General features: G+C 38.0%; 1 pseudogene; it reads right to left on the bottom strand.

Annotated features, from left to right (window-relative positions):
• Positions 1 to 1246: 1246 nt before the first annotated feature.
• LOC112631941 lies at positions 1247 to 3116 on the bottom strand (annotated as a pseudogene).
• Between the last annotated feature and the right edge of the window lie 21024 nt (positions 3117 to 24140).

Genomic DNA, 24140 nt, shown 5'->3' with positions numbered 1-24140 from the left:
ACAACTGATTTTTGTATATTGATCTTGTATCTTGCAACCTTGCTAAACTTGTTTATTATAGTATTTTTTAATGGATTCTTTAAGATTTTCTATTTATAACATCAGATAATGTCATCTGTGAGCAGAGATAGTTTTACTTCTTCCTTTCCTATCTGGGTGCCTTTTCTTTTTCTTTCCTAATTGGCCTGAGTAGAACCTCTGGTACAGTGTTGAATAGACGTAGTAAGAGCAGACATTCTTGTCTTGTTCCTGCTCTTAGAAAGGAAAACATCCAGTTTTTCATCAGTGAGCATGATGTTAACTATTGGTTTTTCAGAAGCCCTTCATTATGTTGAGAAAATTCCCTTCTATTCCTAGTTTATTACTTTTTATTATGAATGGGCATCAGATATTGTCAAATCTTTTCTTTCATTTATTGGAATGATTAGGTAATTTTGTTTCTTATTGTATTGATATAATGGATTAAATTAATTTTCTTTTTTTTTTTTTTTGAGACGGAGTCTCGCTCTGTCGCCCAGGCTGGAGTGCAGTGGCCGGATCTCAGCTCACTGCAAGCTCCGCCTCCCGGGTTTACACCATTCTCCTGCCTCAGCCTCCCGAGTAGCTGGGACTACAGGCGCCTGCCACCTCGCCCGGCTAGTTTTTTGTATTTTTAGTAGAGACGGGGTTTCACCATGTTAGCCAGGATGGTCTCGATCTCCTGACCTCGTGATCCGCCCGTCTCGGCCTCCCAAAGTGCTGGGATTACAGGCTTGAGCCACCGCGCCCGGCCCTAAATTAATTTTCAGATGTTGAATCAACCTTGCATTCCTGGGATAAATTCCACATAGTAATGGAATAAAATCTTTTTAATATGCTGCTGGATCTGATTTATTAGTATTTTGCTGGGACATTTTACATCTATATTTATAAGATATATTAGTCTGTAGTTTTCTTGTCATTTTTTTCCACCTGGTTTTGGTATCAGGTTAATACTGGCCTCATAAAATAATTTGGGAAGTGCTCTCTCCTACTTTGTGGAAGAATTTGTGAAAAATTAGTATAAATTCTTCTTTAAGTATTTGGCGGAATTCACTAGTGAAGCCATATGGGTTTGGGCTTTTCTTTGTGGAGAGGGTTTTTTTTTTTTTTTGACTTTACTAAACGTTAAAGCACACATGAATGTTTTCTGTGGAGGAGGACTAAAGGACATCAGGGGAGAAGAAAGGGATACTTGGGAAGAGAATCACACAACAAGGACCTTTCTTCACAAAAAGGGCTCAATATTGATTTCCAGGGAGGAACAGGGAATGGTCAGCTCAAATTTGGTGATAACATCAGGATGAAGGACTCCAAGCTTCCTGATGTTTTGACTCCTGGCAAAGACCTCTGTGCTTTGCCCAGGGAAGAAAGCAGTCCCTTTTGATGATTTGATCACATATTCCCCTTTATTTTCAATAGGAGGTACATTGTGCAGCTGTGTAATTCTGTCCAGATGCATATGGATGACCTTAAACCCAGAATTTTTGTTGTAATAAACAGCAAAGAGATGCCTGTAGTTTTTTGTACCTACGTCTCTGCTAGAATCTTTTATTACAGTGTTAGAGATTTCAAATAGTTTCAGAGGAAGGAGCATCTTCTGATTCATTTCTGTGGTCTTCAGAGCACCAAGAAGAGGGGTAATGAATGCCACCTGTAATTGAGCTGCTTTAGTTTTACTTATCTGGACTGCTTTTGTTGCAGAGATATCCAAGCCGAGTTTATCAGAAATATCCTCTTGGAGCAGAGAGCAAAGGTGAGTGCTTCATGTTTACCATGGATTCAGCTACCATGTCATGTCTGATACATTTTTTGAGCTTATGAAGTGGAAATTGATTAGCTGTGGTATTTATGGGAGAGTCATCTGAATATTGTATATCCACAAGCAATAGCTGCATCTGCTATAATATCACATGCATGGATAATGTCAGCTGTGGTCAAAGGGGTTTTGTTCTCAATGTGATTCCCATTGCCTATGACTTTGGACTTCAAATACATCTTGGTCAGAAGCTAGGCAAGATTTTCTGGAGTTTCTCTGATTTCATTTTTTTTGTTAACGAGACCAGCTTTCACTATATCTTTTTGAACGATTTTTAATTAAAAATATTTTTATAGAGATGGGATCTCACTATGTTGCCCAGGCTGGTCTTGAACCCCTGGTGATTCTCCCACCTCAGCTTCCCAAAGTGCTGGAATTACAGGTGTGAGCTACCAAGCCCAGCCTCACTATCTCCTTTTGGTAAGCTAGTTCTGGAAAAGTATATGCTTTTCCATTAGGAAAACTACCTCAGTTGCTTCTATCATAAATTGGTTCTCAATATAGTCACTGAAAATGGTGTCCAGATAATATCAAGAACTCTTTTTGCCTTAGTAAAGTCCCTTCCTGTGCATTTGATAAATACCTTTCTAGTATTTAATTTTGGAGTCATCCTCATTGGTGATGGAAGGCATTGAAAGGATGACACCGTTGCTATCATAGATAACTGGGTACAGGGGTTTATTTCCAGTGACATGTTAATAGTGTTTAAGGTGGTTGTCAGTCTTGTACATGTTCATTGGCTCACAGATTGTATACTCCTTGGCCTTATTTAGGGCTTGAACTTGATATCTAAAGGACACTTTGCACAGTACAAGTATATGGGTGACAAAGTGTCCAAATCATGGGTTCCAGTAGCAACCAATGCTCTTTTCCAGCAAATATCCTGATGTCATTTCTCCTGATGTTCAAGGAAGCTGTCATATTGATCTTTAGTAAGATTTAGATTTTGGAGAACTGCTACTGTAAAGGGCATACCTTAACTATCTTTTCTGTGATAATCAATTTCTGGATTTTTCTATTAGGCATTACCTGTTTATATGCCAGAGACTTTTTCCTTTCTTTGAAGACCTGAAGCCCTCAAATCAATCCTTCCAGACACATGAGATCATATCAAAATTGACAGAGATGTCCATTTTGCAAAAAACATTAGAGGGCCCTTCAGCATTTACATTGTCTTGTTCATTACTTACTTCCTTCTCAGAAGTAATGTCATCAACTTCCAGACCAAATTGAAAACATAGTTCATCAATTCTTCATCAGTGTAGGCCTGGCCCAGGGCTTGGAAGAACAGAAGGTGCTTCTTTGTGGGTAGTTTTTTGATTACTGGTTCAATCTCTTTACTTACTACAAGTCTATTTATATAATCTATTTCTTCTTGAGTCAGTTTCGGTTGTTTGTATCTTTTAAAATATCTGTCCATTTCATTTAATTTATCTGATTTGTTGGCATACATTGTTCACAGTATTCCTTTATAGTCTTTTTTCTGTCAGGTCATTAGCAATGTCTCTGTTTTTGTTGTTATTGAGTCTTTTCTTTTTCTCTTGGCCAATATAGCTTAAGTTTGCCGTTTTTGTTGATCTTTTCAAGGAATTGGCTTTTGGTTTCATTGATTTTCTCTGTTGTTTTCAGTTCTCTGTTTCATTAACTTCTGCTCTAATCTTTATTTCCTTCAATCTGCCTGCTTAAGGCTTGCTTTGCTCTTCTTTTTCCAGTATCTTACATTGGAAAGTTAGGTTATTGATTTGGGATCTTCTTTTTTTTTTTTTTTTCTTAATTTAGGCACAGACTTGCCTTTGTTACAGAATTGCCTTAGATTTTCTTGAATAGATGTTTTTTCATTTGCTGTTTGCTATCAGGCCCACTTCCAGAGGCTTCAAATTCTGTGTGTGTATAAAATTTCAGTAGTTTCACTAAGGAACAGGTCAACTGAGCTCCTCGTGTGGTCATGCCAGAAGTTGATCTCATGCTCCCTTTTTGTTAGAGGACTTTAGGGGAGATAGAGTGTTGACTTTGTGGACACTACCAGAGGTAGGACAGAGTCAAAGGAGAGTGTGCTTGAAGGAAGGTAGGCAGCAGATGTGAAGACCTGGGACACTGGACATGAAGGAGGGGTAAACATTTTCAGTGCAAATCTGAAGGTAGGACTTGGAATAATGGATGTAGGTTTAAGCTAAATATCAGGATGAACTTTTTGAAAACTGGAATTCTGTCAGTGAATGAAGCTGTCCCCTGTGTTTGGGCACCTGTACGCTCTCAGAGATCATCCACATTGTCAAGGACACCATGGAAAAGATTTCCTCACTGTTGGGATGATGGATGATGTGACCTCATTTCCTTGCAAGCAAAAGTTTCAGAGATTATTGCATGACAGGGTCTCACAGATGACTTTGGGGACAAGGGTCTGCATTTAGCAAGGATCACAGCACACCATGTTTTAGGAGAAAGAGCAAATCTCTTTCTAATAAGTATAAAACACATCGCCAGATATATACATCTGTGTGTACCATTTATTTTTTGCTATTTTATTTTCAAGCAAAGAAGCCAAGGTATCTTCCAAAAACAATTAGAGTTGATACAGTAAGATTTTTTTCCCTTGATATGTATTTTTAAAATATATTTTTCTTTTGAGAGAAGTACTATAGGAGATTTTTGAAATTTGAGTGTTCCTGGGTGTTTTAGTATACTAGTGCTGCCATAGCAAAATACTACAGGCTGGGTGGCTTAGAGGACAGAAATGTATTTCTCAGAGTTCTGGAGTCTAAATGTCAAAAATCAAGATACCCGTAGTTGTGGTTTCTTTTGAGGCCTCTCTCCTTGGCTTGCAGCTGGCCGTCTTCTCACTGTGTTCTCACAGGGCTGCCCCTTGGTCTGTATGTTGTCTGTGACTTAACCTCCTCCTTTTATAAGGACACCGGTCACACTGGATTGGGGACCACCCAGCTGACCTCATTTTATCTTAATCACTTCTTTAAAGGTCTTTGTCTCAAAATATAGTTACATTTTGAGGTACTAAGAATTTGGACTTCAACAGATGAATTTTGGGGAGACACAATGCAGCCCCCAACACTAGCTTTTGCTTCCCCCTCCAGTGCTGTTTCTGTTCATAGTTTTCCTTGAGTAGTGATCAGCTAGAGGGTGCAGAAAACTCAGAATCTAGAGAAATTCATGCTGTCACTACTTAACTATTGCCTGCCTTGGGTCATAATAGATTTGGCTTTTGATAGTCAGATTGCTGGCACCAGCACAGTCCCTGTCTGGCAGCTCATGGGTACTTCTGCAGAGAAATTAGCTGGCTACCTGGAAGGACATCCTGCATCTCATTGTCAGCCCCGTTGCACCCAAGTGAGTTGAGACACAGTAGCCTTGCAGATATAATAGCCTTTCAACAGATCTTCCAGGGAAAACAATAGCACATCCACATTTGTACTAAAGATCAAGAACACCTCTGATTGCTTTTTTGCTTTGTTTTTCTTATGAAGCTAATTAAGCTTCCACAAATCTAACTGCTTTGTTGACTCCTGCAACACGTATTATCAGCTAATACATAATGCATCCTACTGAAGCCAAGTACATGGGTGATGTAGAGACCCTTATATCTATCCTAAAATTTTACTGTAGACTCACTCCTTGGCCAGTTCATTTTATGAGGCAAAGTTTTGAATGAATAAAATGATATAACCATATATATTATTTCACGAGATATTCTCAGATTTTTTTTTCATGTGAATCTTACATATTCTTTCACTCATACTATCATAAGTGTTGTTTTTTTCTCTCCTGTTCACGAAACAGAGTTGTCATTTCAGCTAAAATAAGTCAACTCAAAATTTATATTCTAATTACAAATTTAATAGTCAGAAAAGACAGAAAAGGACCAGGTGCAGTGGCTCATGCCTGTAATCCCAGCACCCTGGGAGGCCAAGGCAGGAGGATTGCTTGAGCCCGAAGTTGAAGACTACCCTGAGCAACATAGCGAGATCCCATCTTTACAAATAATAATAAAAGGTAATTATGTGTGGTGGTGTGTGCCTGTGGTCCCAGCTACATTGGGAGGCTGAGGTGGGTAGATCACTTGAGCCTGAGAGGTGGAGGTGTGAACTGAGATTGTGCCACTGCACTCACTCCAGCCTAGGTAACAGAGAAAGACCAATCTCAAAAAGGAAAAGAAAACACAGAAAAGCACAACAGAAATAATAAAATCACACGTAACTGCATTCCCTCAAAATAACCATTGTAATTTTTTTCACATTTTTCCTGGCTTTTTTTCTGTGCATGACCTTTTTCATCTCTCTATATTTATGAAATTAAAATAACAAAACACTGTTTTGTTTTCTTTTTAAAAATTACACAACATGGCCAGGCGTGGTGGCTCACGCCCGTAATCCCAGCTACTTGGGAGGCTGAGGCAGGAGAATTGCTTGAACCCAGGAGGCGGAGGTTTCAGTGAGCTCAGATCACGCCATTGCACTCCAGCCCGGGTGACAAGAGCGAAACTACGTCTAAAAAAAAAAAATTACACAAAACTTTACTGTGGAAATTTTCTTGAATATTTTGTCATATAATTTTAATGATGAGTGGTATTCTAGATTATAGAACATTCAGCTAAAGAATACTGAGGTTATTACTTTTGCCTGTATATGTTTGAGCAGATATCTGATAACTATGTTTGCTTAGTCTTCTTCACTTATTTGAAATGATACATTTAGCATATCAAAAAATGCCTAGATGTAACAGAGTCTATTTATTGGACTGGTTCACTGATTTGTCTCTTCTGGCATCAGCACTATTTTGCTGTAGTTAGTAAAATATAAGTTCAGGTTAAACATCTTGCATTGTGAATAGGAAGTATTTTATTATCTGTTCTCCATGTTACTGTTTTGGGTGAAATTTAATTTAGCAAATGTAGTATCTATATCAATATGATCTAACATCTTTCTATCTTTCCATTTATCTATTTAATTTTTTAAAGCATTTTCTGGAACCTATATTATGGTATCACATAATAATGCTATTAGCAAGCTCCTTTATCGTATACATTTAATGAAAATACTAATAATGTTTCTCCATGAATTTTGTTGTTTACTGGAGGCTCTGGCAGATTCACCTGATCCGATTAAAGTTTTCTTTTCTACCTAGTTTACTAGTTTTTCGTAGTAAGACTATGTACTGAATTTGATTAAAAACTTTTAACTACTATAGGGATCACACAGCTTTTTTGTCTTTAAATATATTTTGCTACATTAAGAGATTTCACGTGGTATCATAGTTGCATTGCTAAGATAAACCCTTTTGGCATACTCATGGGTTCCATTTGCAAAAATTTCATTTAGGATTTTTGCATTTTCAGTCTTATAATATCCCATCTTTTTTTCCTACGTGCCCTCCCTCTTTGCTCTCCTGTTCTGATTTTGATTCAGGGGCACTGGGTTAATCTGTTTTCCTAAAGTGAGCTAAAAAGTGTTTCATTTCACCCCTGTTTGTTTTAGAAGAGCTTGGTCTCATTGCAATTTTCACATATTTGAAAGTTTATTAAAACTTGTCCTTAAAAACTTCTGCTAAGACTCTGTATCATTTTAAAAGATTACATTTTTGATCCTTTTAAATGTTTTTCACTGATCTTTCCTAGAAAATCATGTTTTGTATAAGACCTCAAATTTATTATAAATTATACCTATTAATCTCTTATAATTAAAAATAATCTGCCATTTCTTTGACTTTTCCTGTTTCAAATGTGTGTGTGAGTTTTCACTTTGTTGTTCAGGCCTGCCAAATATCTGGTTTTAGTTTTTTCAAAGTTTTGTTGATGATGTCTACATCTTTTGTTCTTTATTTTAACTTAGGTTTCTAATTTCCCCCTTTTCTATCTTAAAACAATCTTTTACTCCTAATTCAATAGCATCCTAAACTCTGTACTTCTTTTATTTTCAGCCTTTTCTTTTCTAATCTATGCATTTGTAAATATTTCTTTGAGCATCATCTTGGGCTTATCTCGCAATTTAGTAATGTAGCACTTGTAGGTCTTGATACTTGTGCTCTCAAAATTGATGATTTCTAAGTACATGCACTTTCTATTCTTGTCTCTTTCACGGAAGATTTGGTGTTTTAGGCTTTTCTAGTGAGTGTAATTTTTCTGGCTTCTGTTTTTAATATTATTATATTGTTTACAGAGAATATGGTCTCCATGATTTCAGTTGTTTGCAAAGTAATGATTTTTTTCTCTCAGGCTTAATGGAGAATAAGATTTTATCCATGTTTTCCTATGTGTTTTCAAGGAATGTGGTTGCTCAATTGGGTAGAGAGTTTCAGATACCTTTGTCTTATCCATACTGATGACATTTTTTGGTTATTCAAATTATGTTATCCTTTTGTTTACTTGATCTCACGGTTTGAGAGAGTTATAATTGCATCCTACTATTTTAATTTTTCTATTTCCTTCTGTATTTCTGTCAGTTTTTCATTTATTTTGGGAGCTGTGTTTAGTTCATGTATGTTTTCTTTTCCTTTTATATTTATATCTACTTGAATTATTTTCTACTTGGTTCTTCTCAGGTTATATTTTTCTGATATCAATATTGTTACACTTCCTTAATCTTTAAGCATTTTCATATCTTTTCATTTATTTTTAATCATCTTCTTTTAAATATCTCTTTCAAATAACATGTAGCTTTTTTAAAAATTGATTTGAATACTCCTATATTTCAATGTGGGAATTTAACTTGTATTTATAATAACTAACATGGTTAGTCTTTAGTCTTATTTATGATTAATATTTATTTTTAAAACTTTTATTGAGATAATTGTGGAGTGGATTCATGTGCAGTTGTAGGAAATAACACAGAGGGATCCCTTATACTCTTTGCTCAGTTTTCCCCATTGATCAATTTTGCAAAACTATTATATAATATCACAACCAGGGTATTGGCATTGATATTGTTTTCCCTTCTTTATCCAGTTTTACTCATACTTATTTGTGTATTTGTGCTGGAGCCGTCTCAGGCTAATGACCTTCCAGTTAATGTTTTTAAACAACCTTTATCACTCCCAGGTTATATTCTGTAATTATCTTGTGATTGTGTGTGTGTGTGTGAGAGAGAGCGAGAGAGAGAGAGAGAGAAAATATCTGACTTTGGCAGACATCATTGTTTTATTTGGTTTGGATTGTTTTATGTCCTCTCAGTCCTCATCATCACCTCATTTGCAGCATTTTAAGAAATAAGTACTCCATTAAAGATGACAGTATTTAATATTGGGCTCTCAGCAAGCCTGTGATCTAGTTATGCTTGACCCTGAAGGAAACTGAGTCTTTGAGGCACTGTATGCTTCAAATTATTACTCAGAACAATTACATGATAATCACTTCAATAATTGATTCTAATATACATACTACTTAACTTGTAATTGAGTAAATTCAAAGACGGTACTTTTCAACCTTTTAAAATATACAAGGGTAAACAAACATATAATTTTCATGTAGGCCAAGATAGAAAATCATCTTTGCTTATAACAAGGAAATTTAAATGAAGGAAATTTAAATTTTATACTTGCAATGGTCTGAATGTTTGTACATCCCCAAAATTCATATATTGAAACCCTAACCCCCAAGGTGATGGTATTAGGAGGTGATTGGTGCTTTTCTGAGAGAGATCCCAGAGAGCTGCCTTGCCCCCTTCTACCATGTGGGAACACAGCAAGAAGGTGCCATCTTAAGACAGCAGACACCCTCACCAGACACCTAATCTGTGGGTGCTTTGGTCTTGGACATCATAGCCTCCAGAACTGTAAGAAATACATTTCTGTTGTTTATAAGCTACCTAGTTTATGGCGTTTTTAGATAACAGCCTGAACAGACTAAGACAGTTACTTTATTGATTACTCAGATTTACAGAGTTATCTTCTGGAATTTGCTAAATGTTATATTTAGTTGAAACTTGTATCCACTCTGACTCTGTCTTTGTCTTAAGATAGTCTGATCCTCCCAGCATCCAAAAAATGTAAGCCATGTTCACTCTGAAGATGGTAATAGGAGTTGACTTGGAATGTATGTTTCTGATGCCTCTTGTTCTTATCACTTGCCTTCTGGCTTCTGAATCTGGCCTCAAAATCACACTTGTGATTTGAGAGTTGTGCTTAGAATTTGGCATTTGAATGTAGTGTCACCAGATTTTGATTCTGGGCTATCTTTCATGATCTTTAGATCACACTTATGCTCCTTTCTTTTTTTGCATTATGATATATGTTCATCTTTCCAATAAATATCCTGGTTGGGTCTAACTTTATTTGAGGGTAAAAAGAAGACTGAATTTAGCCCAGGCTATACAGAGGGTATCTGTAGATATTCTACAGAATACTGTAGAAAAAATAAAGGGTATTGGGATGGAAACTTTGGGGGGAATAATAAGTTGGGGTAGAGGGAACAGGGAGATAAAATACTTAGATTACTGGTAAAAGATAGAGAAGCCTCTTGCTATTGGGCAAGCCATCATCAGGTGGACAAGGGTACCTAGTCTAGCACATTAAGAGAAGGCTTTTGGCCTGTGGCTCATACCTGTAATCCCAGCACTTTGGGAGGCCAAGGCGGGTGGATCACCTGAGATTGGGAGTTCGAGACCAGCCTGACCAACACGGAGAAACCCCATCTCTACTAAAAATACAAAATTAACTGGGCGTGGTGGTATATGCCTGTAATCTCAGCTACTTGGGAGGCTGAGGCAGAAGAATTACTTGAACCCAGGAGGCGATGGTTGCAGTGAGCCGAGATCATGCCATTGCACTCCAGCCTGGGCAACAAGAGTGAAACTCTGTCTCAAAAAAAAAAAAGAAAAAAAAGAGTCTTTCGCATAGGTGTGGCTAACTATCACAGATATATAGTTTTTAAGCAAATTATGTTTTTTTGTTTTAAACAATGAGAATGCCCTATAATTTAGTCTACATACATTAAGGAATACAGTGGGATATCACTCCTTCTTTAATTCTTTCTGCCTCAGAGGCTGGTAACAGTCTCTTGACCACCAATATTGCCAAGGAAACATTCTGTTACTGTCTGGGTAATTTTTAGACCTTATTTAATAAGTTTATGCTGAGAGGGTACCTTCCTTTCAGGCCTTTTCTGCTAAGATATTAAGTGTTTAATTTTATACTTGGTTAAAAGATGGGTCTCAATGTTCTCTTTTTTCTCAGCTCTCTCTCATTCCATCTTTACTTCACTGAACTAACTTTCAAAACTCCCTTCATGCTCATATAATCACTTCCTCACATAAATTTGCCTTTTAGGAAGACTTTTTGAAAGGATGTTGAGTTGTACATAGGTGTCAACTCCCTCCCAGAATCCATCTGAAAAACAAACTCTTAGAACAACCTGCATTGACCCAAAAATACTGTAGAGGAACTACCAATATGCCAAAAAGTCTAATAAAATTCTGTTATCTATAACTGCCACTAAACTAAGCAATGGTGCCAAGGGCTGCCAGGCTGCTTGCCTTCCTGAGAATGCAAAAGAGTTATCACAGGAAATTATTAGAGGAGATGCTGGTGACCCTGGTCCCCTCTCATTCAGAATGTGGGCTGGGGAAGAGTGCAGGCCATGGCCAGATTGAGAATAATCTGTCTGGAACCAGAATTCTGCCACTTTGAATCAATGGCATTTGGCAAAAACTCTTATGGGCCACTTAAGTGGTAAATCCCCAGAATGGTAAGGGTTCTTCCCATGGATGACAGAAAGTAACAAAGTAGTGAATGTATTAGTCTGTTCTCATGCTGCTAATAAAGACATACCTAAGAGTCAGTAATTTTTAAAGAAAAAGAGGCTTAATGGACTCACAATTCCACATGGCTGGTCAAGCCTCACAATCATGGTGAAAGGTGAACGAGGAGCAAAGTCATGTCCTACATGGCTGCAGGCAAGAGGGCTTGGGCAGGGGAACTCCCATTTATGAAACCATCAGATCTCATGAGACATACTACCATGAGAACAGTATGGGGTAAACTGACCCTATGATTCAATTATCTCCATCTGGTCCTGCCCTTGACATGTGGGGATTATTACAATTCAAGGTGAGATTTGGGTGGGGACACAGTCAAACCATATCAGTGAGTGATGCCTGATGTGGCCCGCTGTACATTTCATGGGAAGCCAGGAGAACCTGGAGGCAAAGTGTCTAAGAATCAGCTGTCCATCTTAGAAATGTAGAAGTGGAGCCCTGGTGAGTAGTGATAACCTATGGAGAAGTTACTAACATAATTTTGTATTAAATAAAATATTTCAATAAATCTTTTTTTGCATTCAAAGGTGATTAAGAAAGTAAAAACTGTATTTTTTTTCAGAAAACTGATTATATCATTAAGCAAAAGGAAAAATCAAATTATTATCTCAATTAAAGATCAAAATGTCCTTTGAGCAAATCCCATATCCATTCCTAATGAAAATAATGTTTAAAAAGTGGATATAAAATTATGTTTCAGATGATTTTATATCTATCTTAAAGGTATGTCAAAGTGATAATATGCATCAAAGCCTTAAAATGTGCTTATCTTTTGCCTCAACAATTCCATTTCTAAGAATTGAACTAATGAATAATTCAGAAGTGCACATGATATTTCCTTTTGAAAGTTGTTATCTATAATACTAAAAATTGAACATGACCTTCATATTCAACATTTGTAGCTTAGATCTTGACAGTACTGACACAAAAGAAAAATCACATCACTGTTCAGCCTTTGGAAGTCACACTGTAGAACTGGGGTTGGCAAACATTTTCTGTAAAGGGCCAGGTAGTAAATATATTAGGCTTTGGGGTCCATGTGCTCTCTAACTGCAATGATTTAACTTTGCTGTTGCAGTGAGAAAGCAGCCATACACAACACATAAATAAATGAATATGGCTGTATTCCAGTAAAACTTATTTATGGACCTTGAAGTTGGAATTTCATATAATTTTCTTTCAACACAAAATCATATTTTCCCCCCAACCATTTAAAATGTAAAAACAATTCTTAGCTCACAAGCTATAAAAATGCATGCAGTAGGCAAGATTTGATCCCTGCTCTAGAGGAATATTTTGTAATAGCAAGTAAATTGATCATATATTGATAAATAATAAAATAATAAATGCTGGAGAGAGGAGTAAGTTATAACTCACCTCCAGAGAGTAGTACATAATAGTTGGTATCTGACAGTGTGGTTTTGGTGCAAGCTGAGGCTTGAAAATAATGCTCTCATGTTTCCTCTTTCTTTTTTGGACCCTGCCCTACCTAGGCTAGCCTGCTAGAAGGATGTAAGGCATGTATGTAGAGCCAAGCTGTCCCACAGCCTGCTAGAAGGATGTAAGGCGTGTATGTAGAGCCAAGCTGTCCCACTTAAGACTATCATAGAGCAGCCAGTCCCCATGAACATACCAACTGAATTCCAATGCATGTATGGCCCCTGATAAGATCATCTAAGCCCAGCCTCCATGAGTAAAACTGCTCCCCAATCATAGACTTGTGAGAAGTCATAAGTGGTGGTTTTTGTCAACCATTAAGTTTGGAGGTGATTTGTTATGGTTCAGTGTTAGCTGAATCAGATGGTTTTGAGTAATGGTATTGATGTCTAAATCTGCAGGTAATCCAACAGGACTAAGTGGGGGCAGGACGACCAAGGTGACAGATCACGGAGGTACCAGGGAAAGCAGCTCAGGGGAGAGGGTAGGACTTCACATCTATGGTAGGGGAGGCCCTAATTCAGGGGGCCTCTTTTTTATCTGGTCCCCATGGCTACATGCCACCATGTTATTACTCTTTCAAAGACCAGGAAATGGCCTTGCTAGCCAAGAAGATGTTTTTCAGGAGATATCTTATGCTTGTTTATAACACTCTTGGCTGAGAAAGTTAGAGCCATGGGAGTTTCGTAGGAATTGTGATTGCAGCCATCTTCAGTATTTGTTCCTAGATGCTAATTTGGAATTTGGGCCACAAATCCCAAAATGTTTTAATAGTTTCTTCTAGAAGAATTAGGGACTCTCCTGTAAACGAATGTCCCTGGGCTTGTCACAAATACTTCTGAGTTCCTAAGATGGATATGCATAGCAGGGCCATCTCTGACCCAAGTATTTTGACTGTTTGATCAGGAATGGTACCCTTTATTATTTTGTGCCAAAAGAGGGCATCTTACAATGCTGCGTACACAGCTGACCCTTGAACAATGTGGTTTTGAACTAGGCCAGTCCACTTAACATGTGGATTATTTTTCAGACAAACCCAGATCAAAAATACTGTATTTGCAGAATCCAAAACCCCTGTGTACAGAGGGCTGACTTTTCCTATACCCAGGTTCCTCAGGACTGACTGCAGAACTCGAGTAAGTGTGGATTTTGGTATACACTGGGGTCCTGCAACCAATCCCTGGCAATCCTGAGGGATGGCTGTGTATGCATAATGAATTCAGTAACTTGAAATTGCTTTGGTGAACATAAAACTTATTTCCCTCCTTTTAGTGAATTATTTTGCATCCAGAAACTACAATCAATTATGGGATTTTCACCCTGCTGAGTAGACATAACTTTAAATCCTTCACTTTTGCATGGCTCTTTACAAAACCCCTTCATATAGAGTACTCCATTTATTCTCATTACAATCATATGAGATATGCATTAGTATTCACATTTTAAATAAGAAGAAACTGAAGATAAGAGAGGAGAATAACTTATTCCAGGTTCAAGTTCATTAAGTGGCAGAAATGGTGCTTGAAACTCAGGTCCTTTGATTTAAAATCCAACTCCCTCTCCCTGACAGCACAGCTTTCTCCCTGAGCACAGCTTCTTAGGTTAGCTGTGTATGATTGATTTAACCAATTTTCTCCCCCCAAGGCAGAGGAACTGGTTTCTGTAAAGCATCACTCGCTGTTTCCAGGGGTCCCAGCTACAGAGCAAGTGGAAAGATTGGTTGCTTGTTAGACAGTCATACAAAACATCTGCAAAACCCCTCATCTGTGTACTGTGGGAATGTGATTTAGACATATCAGTCTAGAATGATACTCTAGAGGTCCATTGTAGAATGTGCATTAACTAAATTACAGAACTGTTAGATCCTTCTTTAATTTCCTTCTGTGTCCTATACTTATTTTATTGCGGACATCATTCTTCACATTCCCTAGGACTTTTTGTTCCCTTTTACTTTTCCTCTCATTCTCATGTTTGAACAGTGGCATCTAACCAGATGCCAAGCCATGTGGGTCCCATCACCGTGAAGTCATTAATCTCTCTTCCCATCCCTTCATTCCAGGGCTATGGCCTGATCTAGCCCCTTGCAATCTTCTACGTAGGCCAGCTAGTGTACAGTCACATGGGGAGTCTATTCCCTTCTCCCTCTCTCTTCCCATCTTTACTGTGCATAGCCCCCAGATTAACCCTTGGAAGCAGAACTATATAACTTCTGTGTTTGTAGAATTCTTCTGTGGATCACCACTGATTACAAATAAAGTAGTAACTATAGGCCTCCTAGAATTTTTTCTTTATCTTTTAGAACAGTTTTAGATTCACAGCAAAATCAAGCAGAAAGTATGGAGTTCCCATGTACCCTCTGCCCCATCCCATGCAGTCTCCCACACTGTCAACACCTCACATCAGAGTGCTACATCTGTTATACCGGATGAACATGCACTGACACATCATTATCACTCAAGTTCTTAGTTGACGTTTCAGTTCATTTTATGGGTTTTGAAAAATGTATAATAATCTGTATCTACCATAATATTATCATACAGAATAGTTTCACTGTCCTAAAAATGCTCTGTGCTATCTAGTCATTCCTTCCTTCCCACTAGCCTCTGGAAACCACTGGAAACCACTGATCTTTTTACTGTCTCCATAGTTTTGGCTTTTCCAGAATGTGATATGGTCTGAATCATGTAATATGCAGCCTTTCAGATTGTCTTCTTTCAGTAATAGGCATCTTAGCTTCTGCCACATCTTTTCATGGCTTGTTAGCTTATTGCTTTTTAGTGCTGAATAATAATCGATTATCAGCATGCACCAGATGATAGAATATCCCTTTTTCTATTCATTTACTGAAGGACGTCTTTGTTGCTTCCAAGTTTTGGCAATTATAAATAAAACTGATAGAGACATTTTTGTGCAAGTTTTCGTGTGGACATAAGTTTTCAACTCACTTGGGTGAATACAAGAGAGTGTAAGTGCAGAATCACACTGGTAAAATTATAGTAGTCCCCCCTTATCTGCAGTTTTGCTTCTCATGATTTCAGTTACCCAAGTTCGGCAATAGTCTGAAAATAGGTGAGTACGGTACAATATGATATTGACAGAGAAAGAGACAGACCACATTCATACAACTTTTATTATAGTTTAGTGCTACAATTGCTCTTTTATTCGTTCTTAATTTTAATCTCTTATGTGCCTAATTTACAAACTTTATCATAGGTATGTATATATGGGGAAAACATAGTATATATATGGTTTGGTACTATCTGAGGTTTCAGGCATCTACTGGGGATCTTGGAATATATCCTTCATGGGTAAGGGGGAAATACTGTATGTTTAATTTTGTAAGAAAGTACCAAAGCTATCTTCCAAAGTGACTGTACCATTTTACATTCCCACCAGCAATAAATGGGAAGTCCCATTGCTCCACATTCTCTCCGGCATTTCTGGTACCCTCAGTGCTCTGGATTTTGGCCATTCTGATAAGTGTGTAGTGGTATATCATTGTTGCTTTAATTTGCATTTCCTTAATGACAAATGATGTGAGGCATTTTTTCATATGCTTATTTGTGATCTGTGTATCTTTTTTTGTGAGGTGTCCTGGTCTTTTGCTCATTTTGAAAATTGGGTTCATTTTCCTATTGTTGAGTTTTAATAGTTCTTTGTATGTTTTGGACAATAGTCCATTATTAGGTGGGTCTCATGCAAAGATTTTCTCCCAGTCTGTGGCTTATCTTCTTTTTCTCTTGACGATATCTTTCATAGAGCAGAATTTTTAAATTTTAATGAAGTCCAGCTTATCAATTATTTCTTTCACAGATCATGCCTTTGCTGTTATATCTAAAAAGTCATTGCCATACTCATGGTCATCTAGATTATCTCCTAGTTTTATAAGTTTGCATCTCACATTTAAGTCTATAATACATCTTGAGTTAATTTTTGTTAAGAATATAAGGTCAGTGTCTAGGTTCATTTTTTGGTATGTGGAAGTCCATTTGTTACAGCACCATTGGTTGAAAAGACTATCTTTGCTCTATTGCATTCTTTTTGATCCTTTGTCAAAGATCAGTTGACTATATTTATGTAGGTACATTTCTGGGCTCTCTGTTTCATTGATCAGCTCGTCTATCCTTTTGCCAATATCACACTGTCTTGATTTAGGTACCTTTATAATAAGCTTTGATGTCCAGTAGTGTCAATTATTCAATTTTGTTCTTCTTCTCCAATATTGTGTTGAGCATCTGGGTCTTTTGCCTCTTTGTATCAACTTTAGAATCAGTTTGTTGATACCCACAAAATAGCTGCTAAAATTTTGATTGGGATTGCATTAAGTTTATAGATCATCTTGGCAAGTATTGAGTCTATTTTTTTTTTGAGGGGGGGGACAGGGTCTTGCTCTGTTGCCCAGGCTGGTGTGCAGTGGCACAATCTCGGCTCACTGCAACCTCTGCCTCCTGGGTTCAAGTGATTCTCCTGCCTCAGCCTCCCAGGTAGCTAGGATTACAGGCATGAGCCACCGCACCAGGGTAATTTTTGTGTTTTTAGTAGAGATGGGGTTTCACTATGTTGGCCAGGCTGGTCTCGAATGCCTGACCTCAAGTGATCCACCCACCTCAGCCTCCCAAAGTGCTGGGATTATAGGCATGAGCCACTGCACCCAGCCGAGTCTTTCTATTCTTAAACATGAAATATCTTCTAATGTATTTAGTTCTTGGATTTCTTTCATCAGAGTGCATAGTTTTCCTTATATAGATCTTGTACATGTTTTGTTAAATTTATACCTAAGTACTTTATTTTGGGGGGTACCAATATAAATGATAGTGTTTTTTATTTCAAGTTCCACTTGTTCATTGGTGGTACATACAAAAGTTGTTGACTTTTGAATATTAACTTCGTATCCTACAAACTTGCTAAAACTATTTATTAGTTTCATAATATTTTTGGTCAGTTCTTTCAGATCTTCTTCATAGAAAATCTTGTCACCTGCAAACAAAGGCTGTTTAAGATTTTCATATTTTGCCCTCAACCTTGTCATTAGCATTATTGTTTGCAGTTTACCTTCAATCATCCAATATTTTTTACTTTTCTGGCATGTCTTTTACCTCTTGAGATTAGATTACTCCCTTTTTCGTCTTTGTCCATATCCAGGGGAGGCAGTGGGTGCAGCGGCATCATGTGCAAGCTCTGAATCCAGGTTCCTCCTAGTTCTGTCATTTACCTGCTGTGAGGCCATGGGCAAGTTACTTAACACCGTTTGTTTGTAAAGTGGAGATAAGAGTATCTTCCTGATATACGTCAAAAGGATTGATTGAGAGAACATGCAGGGCAGAAAGTGGGCAAATGCTTAGTAAATACCAGGTAAGATGGCAGACACTTTATTGAAATATTAAGTTTTATCATGTTTTCCTTTATATTCTTCTTCCTCCTATCAGGATCTGGGGGAGGAGGTGGAGGTAGATTTTAGTCAAGTCTTTCTGGATTTAGTTTCACATGGACTGTGATTTTTGAGGGGAACCTTGTTTGAAGAGCTCAGGAAGGCCTCTGAGGGAAATGAGGAGAACAGGAGGGAATGCCTGCAGACAGTCTCAGGCAGCAGAGAGGTTTCTTACAGGCAGTGGAAACCTGCCCTTTCCCATCATATAATGCCTAGAGGAATGGTAGGACCTGAAGGAATGGATTCAGGCCGATTCTAGCCACTCCAGAGATTGTATCAAAAGCCTAGAAGGAAATAGCAAAATGAGAGCCTCAAGAGACCATGTGGGGAAAGACAGTCAGTGTGCAAGCAAGCATCAGTAGGGGCAGGTGACTTACTACTAAAGAGGTACCCTTGATACCTTTGAAGTTTTAAGGCCTTAGAACTTTGGCATAATCCTAGGGTGAAAGGATTGAGGGCTCAAGAGTGATTAAAGACCTATTTCCCATTAGCCTAGCGAAGGAGTTTGTTGTTGGTTTAGGAAAAATAAGGAAAATATTTATTGCACACCTGAGTTTGTTAACCGATACATAATAACTACACTATCATCATCTTCATCGCCTTATTATGATGTTATTTACACTCTCAGCAATGCAGTCTCTCCTTATGTCTATAAGCCCAAGTATTATTCATGTTCCCAGACCTACCTCCATTATCTTCTCTGTGAAGCATTGTCTAATCACTCACCTGGAATTGCTTCTCTCCACTGAACAAAAACTGGTAACTCCTAATGCTCATGTGTTGCTTCCACTAGTAGGCTGGGGAGTTCCTAAGAGTGGAATTCACTTTTTTGCCTTTTTAAAGAAAGTATACTTAGATTTACTGTTTATCTATATGTATCTCTCTCATTCTACATATTCATTTATTCCTGGTGCCTGTTTACATATCCTGAAGTCTAATAGTAACACAAAATGGAAGATATTATGGGGTCAAGCAGGAAACCTTGGAAATCTCCCTCTCTCCTTTGCTGCTAGGGGTTTGCCATTATCTTAAGATGCCAGAGCTTGAGACTCAGACATAGGTGTTCCTTTGGCTCATTCCCTTTAACAGATTAATTGTTTTAGGACATCTCTGCTAGTCCCTTGTATTATTCTTGAGCATAGCAGCTGAGATTATACACTGGTATCTAAATGTTAAGTGATTTAGAATCTTCAAAAGGAAGATGGAAGCCTTCATTTCAGGATAGTTTGCAATGTAGGGAGGGCCCATTTGTATCACAACAAATGAAAATTAGGGGGAGAGGCTTCTATAATCTATAGACATCTACATAAATAAGTGTGGGGTGTTCCATTTTACTCTGCTGTGCAATTAATTTGATGAGTTAACTTAGTAGTAACTGGCATCAACTTGGTTTTATCTAGGTTATCTTAGGACCGAGAAGATACTTCGGCTGCTGGATATAAAAGTCCCAATTCAGTAATAGGGCCCATACAAGGCCTTGCAAAGTAGCGTGAATAGAGCGAATAGTGCCTCTATGCTCAAAGAATGGGCCACTTCAGTTCTGAGTAAGCTGACAAGGTTCTTCCTTTTAAAATCACTTTATTTCTTCTTTAGAAATTTAGCTGTTAAGTCCCCACTGGCTTAAATAGCTGTGAAACATTGAACATTTATTTGCTTTTGAGCCCTAAGTGAATAGCCAAGAGAATCGGTTTCTTTAGAAAATATATATTTTATTCTGCCCATTGCATCTAAATGAATCTACTGCAAAGCTGTGTTTACCCACATCCATATGCAAATATTGACTTATGCATTGCAACAAAGTAAGCTTGGTAGGTTTCAGAAGGAAAACACAAAACAGATAAACATTTATAAGCAATTCAAATATTAAAGAGCTTAAACATTTCAAAAGACATTCAAATATGAGTTTTTCTGGGATGTCATTATGGTGCTGCAGTCATTTGCAAAATAGAGTTACTGAACTACATAGCTTTTATGTGTGAAAGTATGCCTTTATTTTTTGACAGCAATAAAGTCAATATGTTAAGTATTCATACCATCCTTTATAGTCCTTCAGGAGATATAGTCAGCTCTATATTCTCTTTTAAGGTGATACTATAGTAAAATGAGACAGTAAACTATCATAAGTGTTGCTAAATATTCCTGGTAATCATGGGTAAGGATTGTTTTAAATGTTTACTCTGATGTTAAGAGGTATATTCACTTTGTGGCAGAATATGTCATTTTAGCCTTGAATCTGGTATTTGTTCCTTTAATATAACTTTTATTAAAATGTCGTAGAACTCAGTTAGTGTACATGCCACTCCTTTGAATCCCAATAGCTGTTTTCTTTTTTTTATACACAGTTGCACTAAAAGGCAGTTTTAAATTGCTCTGAGGAATGCCAAAAACTGGTAAATTCATACCTCAGGCAAACCCCAGGGATGCCAGAGTGGTCCTAAAGATCTGTTACTGCCCCTACTTCTACCACCCACCACCCCTGAGGCAAATCTGCCGTAATGATGCTTCACAATAAAACACACAGTACTGTTATGGATTATTAACTACTAAGTCAAGAGCAAGAACCTAAACTTTGTTTGCAAGCCTTTTCTTGAATCACTTTTATTAAATAATAAAACCACTGTTATTGAAAGAAATAGAATTGACATTCAAAGATTCTTTTTGCTTTCGATAGTAAAGCCAAGGAGAGACTAGGATAAATAAGTGACCATGAAATGCTAATTACCAGAAAGGTTCCGGTTAATTTATTTATTCAACAATGTTGATTGTGAACTGACTTCTGAAAGTCATTGGCTAAATCCTGTTTAGGATTCATAATATGAGACTGAGAGGCTGCTCTCCAGGGAACTGTGGTCTTCAAGTTGACTTATGACACTGCAGGCATATCAACAAGACACAACAATAAAATGTTACTTGTTCAAGGGAAATACACATAAGACCTGAAAGAGCGCCAAGAAGGCAGAGATCATTTTTGACAAGGTGGTCCAGACAGACATAATGGAGGACGTAGCATATAAGATGGTCTTTAAAGTGTAATAGCAATTCCGTAGATGTGGTGATGGTGGCTTAGGAAGAGGAAATGCCCCAAGGAGAGGTACAGTGATGGGAAAAAAAATGAAGCTTGTTGGGTTTTATTTTGTGGTCCATTCTGGGTTCCAGCAAAAGTTTCATAAAGGAAAATCATGGAAAATGAGACCAGAGATAGAAAACTAGATCCTGTGTGGAGAGTCTCTTGTCTGTATTTTATTAATTAGTTTTGTTAAATAAGTATTTATAAAGTTCCCAGTCTGTGCCTGACACCGTGACACCCTGCCGGGCACTGGCATTCATAATACAGAGGGTGGTTGGGGTAGTCACACTCATGGTATTTAAAGCAAAGTGGAAGAATCAGATGATGAAATGAGCAATTGAATAGAATAGAACAATCCATGTTGTGTAGGATGTCATCTGTTTTCCCCAATGATCCACTCTCCACCAGCACCTTCCACCTTGCTCTGTGCTCTGACTTTTGTGGAATGCAGGAAAAGTGGAATGCTCTGACTTTTGTGGAATGCTTGCCCGTGGCCTCCTGGGAGGTTCGAGAGTGGAGGATGAGGCTGGGACACTTGTTCCCCAGCTGTCTTTCTCCTGGTCACTTTGAGTTGGCAATGTCCTTCCATTGAAGGCCATGGCTCCTATTGGGGAGCCCTCTCCACACAGCCCATCTTTGAGTTCTGGTAACTGCCCTCTTTTCTTGCTCCCTCAGAAGCAGTGATGGCAACTCAGTATCAGAAGCCATGGAGCGCTTCCACCTCCCCTCACTTAGCACTGTTACCTGTGCTATCTGCTGCCTGATGGGCTCCTGACTGATAGGATGTGATAGTGTATTTGTTTCCTGAGGCTGTTGCAACAAATTACCACAAGTTCGGTGTCTTAAAAGAAATTTGTTCTGTTAAAGTCCCGGAGGGCAGAAGTCTGAAATCAGTATCACGGGGTGGAAATTAGGACGTCCTATGGCTCTGTATTTCCTCTGGAGGCTTCAGGGGAGAGTCTGTCTCTGGCCTCTTCCAGCTCCTGAGTGGCTGCTGGCATCCCTTGGCAGCCACCCTTGGCAGAAAATCCCTGCCTCCATTTTCACACCACCTCTTCTTCTAGGCGTGTCTTTCCTTCTTCAGTGTAAAATTTCCTTCTGCCTCCCTCTTATTCAGACTTGTGATTGTTGCATTTAGGGTCCACACAGATGATCCAGAATAATCTTCCTACTTCAAGATCCTTAATCACATCTGCAAAGACTCTTTTTCTGTATAAAATCAACAGGTTCTAGAGATTAGGACTCAGTATCTTTGAGCAGTCATATCCAGCCACCACAGAGAGGGAGGTGCTAGGGAGGCACAGAGCAGGGAGGACTTAACCAGTCGACTAGATCGAGGGATGGCTTCTCAAGGAGTAAGGAATACAAATGCTGCATTTGAAGGATTAACAGAAAATACCTAGGCAAAGGAAATCAGGGCATGGAATTGAGAGGCTGTTAAAAGCAACAAATAGCTGAAGCAAAGGCCTGGAAGACACAGCATGCCTGACCCATTTGAAGACCTAGCTGCTTTAGGGTTTGGCTGGCAGTAGAGAGGGTGGGAGAAGCTGGTGGGGAGGTGGTTGGCAGGAGACAGGGCCAGGATATGAAAGGTCTTCTCAGTGACATTAAGGGATCTGGACTTGGCCCAGTTGGCAAAGAGCATACATTACATACTTTTAAACAAGGTAGTGATATGATAAAAGTAGGGCTTCAGAAAGATTAATTTAATATTGAGACACAGGGCAGATTGCAGCGAGGAGATCCTGGAGGCAGGGAACCCATTTGAGCCATGGGATGAAAATTTCACTGACGTTGGCTGCTCAGTAAACATCCGAGGGTATTAGAAGCTGAGTAGAGTGGGCCCGATGTCATCAATTATTGATGAATATTTATTAATTTCCGAGAGCCTGTGGACTGTGAGTAGTTCAGGAAGATGGAAAAAGGGCCTGGTACATTGTCTAGAAGAACACATAAGGTTTGCAATTTAATAGCACTTAGCTCTCCTTCCTTCAAATGATTGTTTCCTATTTCAGAAATATTTAATCTACTTGTTATCATGAGTGTTTTGTTTGATAACACATTACTGATTCTACAAAGAAGCTTAGTGTCTGAAATTTAATCCTGGAAGTCAAAGGCCAGGAATAAAACATCTGTGGGCTCTAGAAAACTATTTCCAATGAAATCTTCAATGACATTAAGTAGAAAAGTGTTAACCAGAAGCATAAAATTTTGAGTCATGCTAAAAAATATTGGAAGAAAACAAATGTGGCACAGGTGCTGTGTAATTTTAGAAGTATAATTTGGAATATCTGACACTTATGTACAATAATAATGGATAAACACAAAAGAATCTTCACAATACGTTGATCTGGCAGAATGTAAACAATTGACTTGTTACTAAGTTGCTTTTTACTTATTGAAATACACTCTTCTGAAATGAAATAAATAGACCAGGAAAATCTTATTTTTTAAGTTTTAAATAATAGGAAAAATAATTAAATATGAAGTGTCCCAATTCTACTCTCTCCCCCAATTATATCACACTGTAAAACAGTGTCTATCTTAAGGGGGAAATTGTCTATATTCAATTGTCTATTATTCACTTTTAACAATTTTTTAATTACAGAAAGT

Source organism: Theropithecus gelada, chromosome 9, assembly GCF_003255815.1.
Source record: "Theropithecus gelada isolate Dixy chromosome 9, Tgel_1.0, whole genome shotgun sequence".
NCBI lineage: Eukaryota > Metazoa > Chordata > Mammalia > Primates > Cercopithecidae > Theropithecus > Theropithecus gelada.
This window is presented reverse-complemented; position numbering and strand designations above follow the sequence as displayed.